Source organism: Scyliorhinus canicula, chromosome 8, assembly GCF_902713615.1.
Source record: "Scyliorhinus canicula chromosome 8, sScyCan1.1, whole genome shotgun sequence".
Lineage (NCBI taxonomy): Eukaryota > Metazoa > Chordata > Chondrichthyes > Carcharhiniformes > Scyliorhinidae > Scyliorhinus > Scyliorhinus canicula.
In genome coordinates, this window is record NC_052153.1 from 55,141,799 (window position 1) to 55,156,813 (window position 15,015).

General features: G+C 47.0%; 1 protein-coding gene across 3 annotated transcripts in view; it reads left to right on the forward strand.

The window, feature by feature from the left end:
* The window catches only part of focad (focadhesin), a 366,162-nt gene that overhangs the window by 54,897 nt on the left and 296,250 nt on the right, over positions 1–15,015 (forward strand). Inside the window, exon 1 of one of the 3 annotated variants that reach the window (XM_038804620.1) lies at positions 12,012–12,164. The exons of 1 other annotated variant lie outside the window; for it this stretch is intronic. The gene's annotated coding sequence lies outside the window, so the exon portion shown is untranslated. Of the gene's footprint in view, positions 1–12,011; positions 12,165–14,054; positions 14,074–15,015 lie in introns of those variants that run through there. One more of the 3 variants, XM_038804622.1, reaches the window with a different exon arrangement.

Sequence of the window (15,015 nt, forward strand, 5' to 3'; positions counted from 1 at the left end):
TATATACATGAATGACTGCGTGTGCAGTGAAGATTGCATGTGCGTGAGAACGAGCAGCACAGACCACTGGAAAAGGTGACGCTGAGACGGGGCACAGCGGAGGACAGAGAACACCCACTCCTTCTCCAACACTGGTAATGTGCCTGGGGACTAGGCCATAGAAGTGAGAGGGGTCGCAGCAGGCAAGCACACAGCTGCCAGACCAGAAAAAAGGCAACCAACTGCCAAAGGTGCAAAAACGACCCCCCTAACCCGCATCTCTACATTGAGCCCGCATCAGTGGAAAGCCGTTTGGTGAGCCAGCCACTGGAAGGTCGCACCGACATGGAGCATAGCAGAGGAGGAAGAGAAAGTGTAAACCACCTCCCCCTCTCCAGCACTGGCAGCGCCTCGTTCCAACGACTCCCAGGCCACAGTGGCAGGAGGGGCTGAAACGGCGAAAAAAATAAACCACAGTTACATGGTACCCATCATATGATTTCACCCCCACAAACATAGACCAAACTCCGAAAAAAAGGAAAACTAGGAACACCAGGGATTTGCATGGATCCCATAACGGGAACAGCAGATGGCTACTGAACATTAAATGTCGCCGGTAGTCCATTAAAATGACTCGGCACAACCTCTGGGCTGCGCAGTCGAGCCAGGCCGCTGCCCCTCATCTCCTGTAGTATTGTCATCTTGATCTTCCATCACCACCCTGTCCGAGGACCGGGCCATAGGAACACAGGGGGCATTAATATGTGACCCACAAGTCCAGAATAGAATACATAGTCAACACACTAAACACAGCATTAAAACATCCACAAACTGCTCGAGCAAGTCCTCCTACATCCTCAGCCCGGTGGCAGGCCCGCCAAAATCCATTCCTCGTTACACTCCAGGTAAAAGAGACTTCTTTCTTCCTTCTCTTCATCCAGAAAGCAGCAAGTAAGCCCAAGGGGAAAAAGCAGCAGGCAGCAGCAAACAGCAAACTCTCAGCTACACCAGCCTCCAGGCATTTGCAGCAAGCAGCGAACACAAACTGCAGCTGGGACGTGCTCTCACAACTAACAAGGCCAATTCCTTCTTGCAATAGCCGTCAGCAGTGAAGCTTGAAGCTGCTCACAGTCAAAAGGAGTTAAAGTGATCTTCAGCATAGAAGCAAAGGCAGGGCTATGTCTTGGAGCCTTCTGGTAGTGCAGGAAGGCAGCAGCTGGATTCGGCCCTGTTGTTTTCCTTTTTAAAAATAAATTTAGAGTACCCAATTTTTCTTTTTCCTAATTAAGGGGCAATTTAGCGTGGCCTATCCACCTACCCGGCACATCTTTGGGTTGTGAGGGTGAAACCCACGCAGATACGGTGAGACTGTGCAAACTCCACACGGACAGTGACCCATGACTGGGATCGAACCTGGGTCCTCAGCGCCGTAAGCAGCAGTGCTAACCACTGCACCACCCTATATTTGCCCCTGCTATGGGTATCCACAAAATGTAAAGGTGGCTTGAAGGCCTCACAGATTAAAAGCCCCATCACGCCTCCACTCAGGGGCGACCCTTGACCTGGAATGCGTCAATCCCCCCGACCAAGCTGTACCCTCCTGAGAAACCCCTCCCCCCACCCGTCCGTGCACTGGGGCAGCAGCTCCATGCACCTGAGCTGCATGCCAGAACATGGAAATAGCTACTCACCACCTCAGTTCCCCCAGCAGTCATTGCGCAGCTTCACGTTTTTGAAAAGGAAAGCGACGTGATTTTCTTGCTGGGGAGCCAGTTAATTCACTGGAGGCCATTACATTCCACTTCAATCGCGTCAATGAAATGGAAATTCATGCAAATTGGCATTAATAATATGCATGCCATTTTTGGGCGACATCTGGAACTCTCCACCGGGAGCTGCCGGTTAGATGCAAACTGATTCGCGCCGGGCTCGTGGGTTTCCTCCGGGTGCTCCTGTTTCCTCCCACAGTCCAAAGACGTGCAGGATAGGTGGATTGGCCATGATAAATTGTCCTTAGTGACCAAAAAGGTTAGGAGGGGTTATTGGGTTATGGGGATAAGGTGGAAGTGAGGGCTTAAGTGGGTCGGTGCAGACTCGATGGGCCTAATGGTCTCCTGCACTGTATGTTCTATGTTAACAGCAGTAAAGGTACATAATTGGCCATTTTGGTGTGTGAATTAAACTTTTAAACTTAATAGTGTGGCTTGTGGAATAGTGGGGTTAGATAGACTGCGCCCTCCTTCCATCCTACTTGTAATACTGTACATACCTATACCCATGTGTTCCTCCAAGTTATGATTCCTTGCAAAATGTCTGTCTTTGGCTTCACATCTCCTTTTGTTGTGCCCCTGTGAAATGGCTCGGTATGTTTCTCCATGTTAACAAACTCTATACAAATTCAAGTTCTTACTCTGTTCTCCTCCACTGCTTCTCCTCTGTTTCAACTGCCTTTGTTTAGTTTAATGCCGACATGATCTATCATCAAGGACAAAATTGCGAGGCATCTGGGTAGAAATTGTCCCATTGGGCAGACGCAGCATCGGTTCGTAAAGGGCAGGTCATGCCTAACTAATTTAGTGGAATTTTTTGAGGACATTAAAGTACAGTAGATAACGGGGAGCCGATGGATGTGGTATATCTGGATTTCCAGAAAGCCTTTGACAAGGTGCCACACAAAAGGTTGCTGCATAAGATAAAGATGTATGGCATTAAGGGTAAAGTAGTAGCATGGATAGAGGATTGGTTAATTAATAGAAAGCAAAGAGTTGGGATAAATGGGTGTTTCTCTGGTTGGCAATCAGTAGCTAGTGGTGTCCCTCAGGGTTCCGTGTTGGGCCCACAATTGTTCACAATTTACATAGATGATTTGGAGTTGGGGACCAAGGGCAATGTGTCCAAGTTTGCAGATGACACTAAGATGAGTGGTAAAGCGAAAAGTGCAGAGGATACTGGAAGTCTGCAGAGGGATTTGGATAGGTTAAGTGAATGGGCTAGTGTCTGGCAGATGGAATACAATGTTGACAAATGTGAGGTTATCCATTTTGGTAGGAATAACAGCAAACGGGATTATTATTTAAACGATAAAATATTAAAGCATGCCGCTGTTCAGAGAGACTTGGGTGTGCTAGTGCATGAGTCACAGAAGGTTGATTTACAAGTGCAACAGGTGATTAAGAAGGCAAATGGAATTTTGTCCTTCATTGCTAGAGGGATGGAGTTTAAGACTAGGGAGGTTATGTTGCAATTGTATAAGGTGTTAGTGCGGCCACACCTGGAGTATTGTGTTCAGTTTTGGTCTCCTTACTTGAGAAAGGACGTACTGGCGCTGGAGGGTGTGCAGAGGAGATTCACTAGGTTAACCCCAGAGCTGAAGGGGTTGGATTCAGCTCCTGAGGAGAGGTTGAGTAGACTGGGACTGTACTCGTTGGAATTTAGAAGGATGAGGGGGCATCTTATAGAAACATTTAAAATTATGAAGGGAATAGATAGGATAGATGCGGGCAGGTTGTTTCCACTGTCGGGTGACAGCAGAACTAGGGGACATAGCCTCAAAATAAGGGGAAGTAGATTTAGGACTGAGTTTAGGAGGAACTTCTTCACCCAAAGGGTTGTGAATCTATGGAATTCCTTGCCCAGTGAAGCAGTTGAGGCTCCTTCATTACATGTTTTTAAGGTAAAGATAGATAGTTTTTTGAAAAATAAAGGGATTAAGGGTTATGGTGTTCAGGCCGGAAAGTGGAGCTGAGTCCACAAAAGATCAGCCATGATTTAATTGAATGGCGGAGCAGGCTCGAGGGGCCAGATGGCCTACTCCTGCTCCAAGTTCTTATGATCCAATGCAGTCAATGAATTTGCAGCAATTACGTATATGACGAGGGGCTTTTCACAGTAACATCATTGCAGTGTTAATGTAAGCCTACTGGTGACAAAGATTATTATTGTTATTCCCAGAATGAATGTTCGACTTATTTAATTACTTTCTGTCTGAGTTATAGAACCTAATAGTCCTACAAAGTGGAACAGCCCTTCAAATTTGCACTAGTTATTTTGATGAGGAACCTAGTTCGTACTACTCGTATGTTCCTCCCCATAGCCCGCAATTATGTCTCCTTTATGTTTTTATTTAATTCTCCTTTTGAAGTCTATATTGAAAATATATCCAACGCAGTCAATATTGACTAAATCCTAACCAGTTGTCGCTGACAGGTTTTTCCTCTTGTCGCATCCAGTTTTTCCTCTAGTCGCCTTAAATCTGTGTCCTCTGATTATCAACTCTTCGGCTGTTGGAAGTTGTGTCTCTTTATTTGAACTATAGCGAAATCCTTCATGGTTTCCATCAAACCCCCTCTTAGACCACTTACCTTAAAGGAGAACAACCGCAGTTTCTGAAGTCTGTGCACATAATTGTAATTCCGCATCACTAGAACCATCTTAGTAAATTTATTTTGTACCCTTTCTACATCCCATGGAAGTCTATTATTAGATTGTGTATTGTTTTTCACACTTCCAAGTTTTGTTATCTACAAATTTCAAGATTGTGTCCCATGTCAATAATTCCAAGTCATTAATAAATATGAAAGATAGCAGTGGTCTGAGTAGTAGTGAACTCTGGGGATCTCCACTTTACACCTTCCTCTGGTCTACAGAACAGTCATTCACCATTAATGTTTTGTCTCACATAGACAATTTTGTCTCCATGCTGCTCGTGACTCTTTTATCCCATGGTCTTCAACTTTGCTAACAAGAGTATATGGCTGTCCTGGTACATGGATCACAAAATGCAGGTGTAGAAAATGATTAGGAAGGCAAATGGAATGTTGTTTTGTATAAGGGGAATGAAACTTAAAAGTCTGAACAATTTTCTACAGTTGTACAGGGCTTTGGTGAGACCACATCTGGAGTACTGTGTCCGGGTTTAGAGTCCTTATGCAAGAAAAGATATAGGGTGGGATTCTCTGTCCCGGGACACCCGAATCATGTTCCCTGATGGGACAGAGAATCAGGTGGGGGGGGGGGGGGGGGGGGGGGGGGAAATTGGGATTGATGCTAGGCGACGACCCGATGCTCCAACCCCCGGAATCGAGGACCACACCATGCGCCGATGGGAGCATGTAAGTGAATGCAAATGGGTCTTAATGGGCCATTTGCATCCATTTAGCAAGCCGAGCACCCTATTCTCCGCCACTCCATGATTCCCCGGTCCCCGCACCTCGGAATCACGTGGGCGTGGATCACTTACGGCCTCTACCACCTGGGCCCCTGCATGGTGGACGTCAAAGTACAATGAAATGAAATGAAAATCGCTTATTGTCACAAGCAGACTTCAAATAAAGTTACTGTGAAAAGCCCTTAGTCACCACATTCTGGCGCCTGTTTGGGGAGGCTGGTACGGGAATTGAACCGTGCTGCTGGCCTGCCTTGGGCTGCTTTAAAAGCCAGTGATTTAGCCCAGTGTGCTAAACCAGCCCCTACAAGGAGTTACCCCCTTGGCCCATTGTAAGATCCACCACGCCAGGGCCACGCTGGTAGAGACAATCCAAGCCCAACGGAGGGCCACCAAATATTGACCACATTAAAGAGAGGTAAGTGTAGTACAATCACACACTTGGGTGATTGGAATGCACTTAGTGCTTGGAATGCACTTACCACATGTGTCAATGTTTGTTAATATTGGGGTTTCACCTCTTAGGCCACTGAACCATAAAGAAAGATGAATGAATCAAAGCTGCACATGGTTTGTAGAAGTTGTCAATCACAGACCACTACTAGAAAACAATGAATGGTTGGCAGCTCATGGATCTGTGAGAACCAGATGCCAGTCACAGCTGCTCTCCTTCCAGGAATGGACACATGGAGCTTCAAGGTAAATATTACAGCTGTAATTCTTCTCACCGACCCGTCTGGATTGGTCTCTAGCTTCCAGACAAGGGTCTCTTTTCCTGATTTTTTTGGGGGGGGGGGGGGAGGCCGTGGGGACTCCCTTTCGGCAGGGGTTCCCTGCGGGAGGTCCATCTATTACGGGGTCCCTGTGGGGAGTCTCCCTTTACAGGCGTCCCTGGTGGGTTTCTCTACTATGGGGGTCCCTGTGTGGGACCTCGCTATTACAGGGACCCCCCCGGAGGAGGGGGGGGTGGGTGGCACTGGTTAAGTCACTCCTGTACTTGGGGGTGGGGAGGGCACCCATGGTGTAGGGCTGCTGTACGGTGCAGGTGAGGGGGAGGGGGTGGGGAGTTCAGGGCTGATTTGCGTTGCGGGGAGGATGGCCTTCAGCGGGAGCCCGCTATTGGGCCGCCTGCACAAAGTGGTGACCCAATAGCAGGAATTCATAAATTTAGGCAAGGAACACTGAACCCAGTGGGATCGTAAACCGGTTGCAATTCAGAGAATTCAATTGAAAGAAACAGTTCAGAGATGGTTCACTCGACTGATTCCTGGAATGAAGGGTTTTCGTATGCAGGTTGGGCCTATACCCACTGGAGTTTAAAATATTGAGTTGTGAGCTTATTGAGAAGTATAAGAGCCTGAGGTGACTTGACAGCTCGGAATCTGATAGGATATTTCCCCTTGTGGGAGAGACTAGAACTAGGGGACCCAGCTTAGAAATAAAGGATCTCCCATTTAAGAAGGGGATGAGAATTTTTTCTCTTTCAGATGATTATTGGTCTGTGGAGTTATCTTCCCCTGAGAACAGTGGGGGCAGGGTCTAAAATATTTTTAAGGTTGAATTATAAAGGTTCTTGATTGACAAGACTGTCAAAGGTTATAGAAGGTAGACAGGAAAGTAGAGTTGAAAATAGAGGCCACAATCAGAGCAGTCATTATCATGCAAAGAGATGGAGTAGGCTTAAGGGGCTGAATGGCCTCTTCCTTGATCGTAATTTGTTGTTCAAATGTTTGTATGTGGTGATTTACAAATTCCTTTCAGAAATCATACGTACATCAATCACACTTCTAGTCTTTTAGTTATCGCCGCAAAAAACCTCAACAAACACAATTTTCCATCAATAAACCCATTCTGGCTCTTTATTGGTCCATGTTTCTCTGACTGGCTGTTACTTTTCTTCAGGTGATTGTTTCTAGAAGCTGCCCTGCCGTCAACATTAAATTGACTGACCCATCATTCCGAGGTTTATCCTTCTGCCTTTTTTTTTGAAAGGATATAACACTTGTAATTCTCTGGTCCTTTGGTACCACTTCTGTACTTCAGGGGGATCCGATTATTTCCACGGCAATCGACAATGCACCCCACCTACGGGGTGACTTACCAGTATTAAGGACTGCCAGCCTTCCTAGTTCCTCTTTATCTATTTTTAATCTGATCCAGAATCCTGGCAACCTCATTTACCACAGATTTAATAAAGTTGTCTTCTTTTGCAAACATTGATGACTCATTGTAAAGTTCCAGGCGAGTGACCACATGACAGTGAGGACTGTTAGAAAAACTCTATTTATTTAACTCACTCAATACCACTCCTACTCTCCGAAGGGTCTCCCACGTCTGGCCCACACTTGGGCTGAGGTAGTTATGTCCCATGAGGCCCTTGGATTAAGGGTGTAGCTCCACCCCATAACACCTTGTGAAGCCTGTGGATACTGTAGGTTTGTTGGAGCTTCTCAGTAGTGGCTCATGACATTGTCATGGACATGCAGTGGCCATCCATCCAGTTCGAATAGGCATCCAATTTAAGTAAATACATGGCTGCTTGGAAAGGTCCTGTGAAATCCACATGGAGTGGACTTCTGGCTAATCCCAACCTTGTCGCCAGTGTGAAGTCCGGACAAACGACCACATGGAAGCGAAGACTGTTAGAAAAATTTATTTAACTCACTCGATACAACTCCTGCTCCCTGAAGGGTCTCCCGAGCCCGGCCCACACTCAGGCCCGGGTATTTATGTTCTCTGGCCAGGTTATAACACTCATTTAGTACCTCGGCAAAGCTTGCTGCCTTCACCAATAAATCTCCATTTTTGTCCAAATCAGCCCATCACTCTCCTGGCTTTTGTATTACTTTTAATATACCAATAGAAGACCTTTAATGTTCATTGCCAACCTATTCCTGTACTGTCTCTTTCCCTCAATTTCCCTTTTCACTTGTCCCTTTGCCTTCTTATGTTCCAAATGTCATTATCAAGCTGACTTTCCTCTCTTACTCCTGTGTATCATTCCTTTGTTCTGTTGGTTATCAGTTATAGAGTCTTAAGCTTTTGGTCCTACTCTGTCCCCGAAGCCTCCAATTGATGCCTTCTTTACAATGGTTTTAAAGCCTTTTCAACTGTCCTTCCATTTTTGCTCATTGTACATTTCTTTGCTATGAAACGTCTTGGGATATTTTGCACATTAAAGATGCAACATTAATGTTGTCGTTCTTAGAAAGAATTACAACAACAGAAACTCTCCACATTATATACACCCTCAGAAGTAGTATGAGTTAAGTTTAAAACATATTTATTTTTGTCAATCTGTGAAAACATATTAAATATCAAACGAAACAAATCGACTGATGCCAAAATATACACATCTTTGTTCCAAAACAGTCATGACATTATAATCATATTGTGTGGTGGGGATTTGTATTCCTGGCAATTTCTCAGTCACTTTCCCTACAATTGGTGGAGACCCAGCTGGCATATCAGTAGCAAAAGACTTCCTCCCACTGGCTGGGACATAGGAGCATATAGAAACCAGGCCACAACATCACAAGAGGAAGCCAGATGATACTGCTTCTCCTCCAGAGAAGAAACAGTCAAAGCAAGGACAAGATGTCCATCAAGCAGATGTATGGCCCAACATTTATACGGAAAGTATATCCGCGGAGGGATAAAACTGTAATTGGAAGAGGAAAGAGAATTCTAAAGTATCAGAATGGACAAGTGTGAATTCAGTCTTTATGAAGCAGCTTTAGAATATGCTAATTAATGAGTGTGACCAGACACAGCTAATGCAAAGGGTGCAAGACACTCAGGTATAACTAGTAAAACTACATGTTCCAACTAAATTTCAAGTTTCTCTCTGAGGCTGGCTAGAGTTGGACATTGTAAAACTCACACTGAAACAATAGGAGGTCCCTTTCTGAGGTTGTGTTTGAGGCAGATTGTTGAGATGTAATTCTGAATGTTTTTCACAAAATTCTCATCCACTCAACCGTTACAAGCTATAATTCCTTGGGCAAAGATCAGAAAATATTGGAATTATGGTTCATCTCCTTATTTCTTAGAGTTAACCCACTCTTTCGGGTTACCATTTTGAAGTATTCTCAAAGTAAAAACCTTATAATAGAGGAAGTAATCAATTGGCATGATACTATTGCAAAATTTAAAGGACGTGATTCTCCCAAAACATTTCCAAGTTAATTTGTGGCGGGTTTTTCAGGGAGTAGTTTGCCGCCATTATTCAATGATAGTCACGTTTTTGGACCCTGGGAGTTTTTCACCGGTTTAGCCCACACTTAGAATTTTTTTTAGCACTGGGGAGCTGAACTCAGAGATCGGGCTGCCATTTTAAATGGGAACCCCAATCTCTCAGTGAGCTACACCCCCACCCATGGGCAATGTTACCCCCCCTCCACACACAAATGGATAGTACCCCACACCCCCCAAGTGAGGACACCTCGCTATGGGGTCCCTAGGGCCCCCCTCTTCAGGTTCCCCCAAGCCCCCTTACAGCACCCCCTCCCTTCCAGGACCCCCACCCTTCACCCCCCCCAACCTGCCGGAGGCCCCTAATTATTTGCCCTGCACTCTCCCACCCTTCAAACATCCACTCCACCCACATTTCATGGGCATAGCCTTCCTCTGTGCCTCACTCTTGCAGCCCCACCCTGGCACTCGGGCACCCTTGCATTGCCACCCTGACAGTGTTCCTGCGAGCTTGGCAGTGTCATCTAGGCACCTAGGCAGTGCCAGGGTGCCAGCTGGGCAGTGCCAAGGTGCCCGTATTACGGGGGAGGGCCAAGGAGCCACCCTGCACTTACTCTGACAACACAGGGGTATCCGAGTGCCCTGGATGACTTGCCGGTGCTGTGCCACCCTGTTCCACCCATTGACCCTGAGATGTGCCGTTGTCAGGAGCGGGCAATCGGGAAAGCTGGTGACTGCTGTTGTTTCCCTCTAAGGAGGCTCTGGATGGGCCTCCAGCACCCTCACCTCCCAGTCAGTGCCAATTGGGCCCTGGGGGTCACCTAGGGATGGAGAGGCAGCTGCAGTGTGCTCCAAAGGTCCCTGCGTGATCTGACTCTGCCAGCACTGGCAGCACCCCATTGTCTGCACCGTGGTGTCGATGCCCTCAGCAAATGCCCCTCTGTGACTGGGCCACGCTCTGCAATGCCTTGCCAATGTCCACCTCTATCTGGGACACATTGATTGGGACATGCCTCAGCAATGCCCACCTGAAACTGGGACATGCTCTGCAGTGCCAAGGCAAGGTCCACCTGAGACTGGGACACGGTCTTCAGTGACTGGGATATGCATCTGAGCACCTTGGCAATGCCCACCCAAGCCTGGGATATTCTCCGCAATGCCTCAGTCCACCTGCATCAGGAATACGTCCCCCGTGACCAGGACATGCAGTCCAGGCCCTCAGCCATGGCTGTAACTGACTGGATGGGCTGGTACCAGTGGATGGAGATCCTGCAGGAGAATGGACATGTGGTCAGTGAGAGGAATGGATCATCATTCTGTCATGAACAACCGAACAACACATGAGTGATGGGTCATCCGGTTGGAGGCCGGTGAATACTCACCTCTGTGGTGCAGGCCAAGCTTGATGTCGGAGACGGCTCTGTCCTCGGCCATCTTTGTGACCTCTGGGGCCCGTTACTTGTAGAGGGTGAGGATTCTGATATCCAGCAAACCGGCGGCCGTCTGAGCCCTTTCTCATCTATTATAGGCCAACCTTTCTTGCGGGGATAGAGAGAGGGCATTGTGAACTGCATTCTTCTTACCTTGTGGCAGGGAGTGGGGGGGGGGGGGGGGGGGGGGGGGGGGTGAGAGCATGCGGGGACAAGCATCGGCACCGCTGCTAATAATGGGCGGGGTGCACTGGTGGGTGCCAGGGTGTGCTGGGGCACAGGCACGGTATTGTGCTGGAGGGGTGCAATCCCAAACTAGAGGTCATGGGGAGCAGCTGGGGGGGGGGGGGGGGGGGGGGTTGGCAGATGTTACCGGTGCTAGCGGGCCAATGCCAACTCACCCGTGTGGCCGTATGGAGGTCGTTGAGCTTCTTGTGGCACTGGGTGGTGGTCCTCCTGGTGACAATCCCCGTGCTGACGGCTGCTGCCATTGCCTCCCAGGCAGCACAGGCTGCCCTGTGGCTGACCTTCCGACCCCCTCGGGGAACAGGGTATTCCATCTGGACTTCACCGCGTCCATGAGTCTGGCAGGTCGGCATCTCCGAATCGTGGAGCTGGTCTGCGCGGTGACATGGATGTGTGGGGTTTGCTTTGTGGGATCGGTTTAAGTGCTGCTCCCCCTCGTCAGCAGGGAGCTGCTGAACGCGGTCCCCCAAATCAGCTGGCGGCACAGTCATTTCCCATATGAAGCCCGTGGGGCATCATTACCGGCCCTAATTGGCATTAGATACTGGTAGCCATCGTGCCAGGTTGGCCGTCGGGAAGCACCCAGCAATTCTCGCTCGCTCCTGCGTTTAGAAATGTTTCCGTTGGATCGTGCCCGTTAACTGTTTATCTCCACAGATGCTGCCAGATCTGCTGAGTTTATCCAGCATTTTCTATTTTTATTATGCATGGAATATCCTTTGTTTCCGATGCATTCAACGTTCAGCTCAACCTTTTTTTTGTATTAACCCTTTAATGTCTTTGCTCATGACATTTGCGCGACAACATGATTAACCTCTGCAAAGAATGTGTATTGTCTTCTATTGTCCTGAGGACTAGGGGAGGGGAGAGGCCGGGCTGGAGGTGAACATTAACCTCTGGAGCAGGAGCGAAAGCTACAGAAATACGTGCCAGGATGAATTGTGACATTTGCATGGAACCCCAGTCTCTGCAGCGAGAGTGACTGGAGGGTGCCTGCCTGAGAAAGCTGCTGCCCAGGACAGAGGCCGTTTTGAGCCTCTTCCTGGCACATCCGTCAATCCACGTCAAAGCTGGCTGGCGGAGGGGGGCGCTGCGGCTGCGCAGTGTGGTGCGGCGGAGAGCAGCGAATGAATTGGGCATCCGGGTTCCGGGTAAAGTATTCTGGAACGTTGCAGCGCGTTCCATTCGAATTCTCAGTTGTTGCAGTTTCAGTGGGTGGAATTCTAATACATCAGGTCCGGTCTTTAATGGGGCGCGCGGTCTTTCGCCCTAGGACGGTTGCACCCAGTGTTTAATACCAGTCCGTGGCTTCCACACAGAGAGGCCTCACTGTACAACGTGCAGAAGGAGCCAGACACTGAATGGATCCCGCTCTGTTATCCCTCTGAGAACTGTGACTTTTGGATCTCTGGGACTGGTACATTACTAATGCCCTAGAATTTCAAACTCCAGCTTGACTTTTTTTAAAAGAGTCTGCTATCAATAGGCACCGCTTAAGTTCAAAAACTCAACCAAACTTGTTTCAGCGTCATGGTCATTTCTAGTTTAGGATCTGCAGTTTACGGTTTTAATTTCTGAGCGTACGTAGTCTAATTTATTGTGGTTGAAAGAATTTAAGCTTCTTCAGAATAGGACTTGTGGGTTGGAGTAATACATTAGCATAGGCAGAGGATTGATAAGGATCGACAGTATAAAGGAGTTACTTTTAGGTTGACAGTCTGTTACTCGTGGGATGCTTCAAGAATGTGTGCTTAACTTTACAATCTATGTTAACAAGTTAGATGGCATGACTGGGTAACTTATCCAAGGTTGCTAATCATAGAATTCCTACAGTGCATGAAGGAGTCCATTCGGCCCATTGAGTCTGCACCGACCCTCTGGAAACCACCCCACCCTATCCCCGCAACCCTACCCAACCTGCACAACTCTGGATGCTGAAGGGCAATTTAGCATGGCGAATCCACCTAACCTGCACATCTTTAGACTGTGGGACGAAACTGGAGCACCCAGAGGAACCTCACGCAGACACGAAGAGAATGACGATTCAAAGTTAGGTGGGAAAGTAAGCTGTGAAAAAGACACAATGTCTGCAAAGAGACATATTAAACAAGGAGGCAAGAAGGTGGCAGATGGAGTGCAATGAAGTTGGTATGAAGAATCATAAAACAGAATCTTTTAAAAATGGGGATTTGAGTGTCCATTTGTGTTGCATGTACAAGTTAACATGCAGGTACAATTAGGAAATCCAATGGTATGTTGGCCTTTATTGCGAGGTGGTTGGAGGACAAGAATAGGCAAAAACACAGTGTTTTGGTGAAACCACACCTTGAGTACCGTATACAGTTTTGGTCTCTGTGTCAAAGGAAAGATATGTTTGCTGTACAGATGAGGGGGGTGTCCTATGAGGGACGTCTCAGTAGAATGTGCCTGCATGTCTGGAATTTGGAAGAATGAGATCTCATTGAAACACAAGATTTGAAGAGGGCTTGACAGGGTAGCTGCTGAAAGACTGTTTCACCTGGTTGGAGAGACAGGGGGCGGGGGTTGGGGGGTGGTTGCTGGGGATCATAGCCTCAGACAAAAAAATGAACTTTAGGATTGAGATGAGAAGAAATTTCTTCACTCCAAGCGTTGTACATGTTTGGAATCTTCATTGGACTGTACATGTTAAGTTTTTGAGTATGTTGAAGGCTGAGAGTGTCAGGTTTTTGGGCACTTAAAGGAAAGAAGGATCGTGAAGATCTGAGGGGTAAACAAGTTGAGGTAGATGAGCAGCCAAGAGTAGGCTTGAAGAGCTGCATTGACTCCTGCTTCCATTTCTTATGGTCTTAATAAACACAACTTAGTTTGTTAGATTTTATTTTCATAATAAGGTCATGTCTCGGGAAGTTGCACTGGAGTTATTGTTAAAATGCGACACCATCAAGCTTCTAATGGACAACAGACTGCATCCTTAACACTTGTTTTCAGAGAGTGACGTCAGTGACACATTGATGTGTTTGTAAATACTGGAGCAACTACATGGTTATTGAGGTTCAGTTCATAAACTTTAGGAATATGGTGAGCAAAGCCTCTTCAAAATAGATAGCTATTGGAAAATAAAGACCTGGTATATCTTAAGGTTGACGTGCAGACCAATTCAAGCAACTGTTCATGTCCATGCTAGTGTTGGTTAAATCTTCAGTAATGAGATATCATTGCCTCACCCAGTTGTGTGCTTGCCAAACGAGGCGATTGGATAGCAAGGGAACCAACTCGGTGCAGATAACAACAACTTGTATCTATAATGCCTTTATGTAAGAAAACTTCCAAAGACCTTTACAAGCATTATTAAACAACATTTGACAATGAACCAAATAGGTGTGGGGCTAGATGACCAAATGTTTAAGGAGCATCCTAATATAGGATCAAGAAGTGGACAATTTGGGGAGGAAATTTCAGAGATCAGTACCTTGGCAGCCAATGATTGCAGAATTAAAATTGGGAATGCTGAAGAGGCTAGAATTGGTGGAACGCAGAGATCCCAGAGGCCGTGAGGCGAGAGGGACACCAAATCTTCCCTTCTGTAGGAAATGCAGAGACCATGGAGGGATTTGAAAAGAAGAATGAAAGATTGAAAATCAGTGTTGATTAACTGGGAGTCGGTGTAGGTCAGTGAGGATAGGGGAGATGGATGAGTGGGATTAGGTGTGAGTTAGGACACGGGCAGCAGAAGTTTGACTGGCAGGTTTGGAAAGGGTAGAATGTGGGTTGCTGGTCAGCGATGCATTATAATAGCCTCAAGTTTTGACATAACAAACATAACATAACAAAGGGGTTCCAGCAGCAGTTGAGCTGAGAAAAGACTGGAGCCGATATTATTAAGTTGTTAGATCATTAATCTGGGGTATTTGTGCATTATTTCGTTTGATAGCTGGTGCGGTAGCTTAATTAAAGGAGCTGTTTACTGATTAAATGCTGTTGTATTGCTCGTGCCTAACCCACTTAATTTGGTCTGTGATT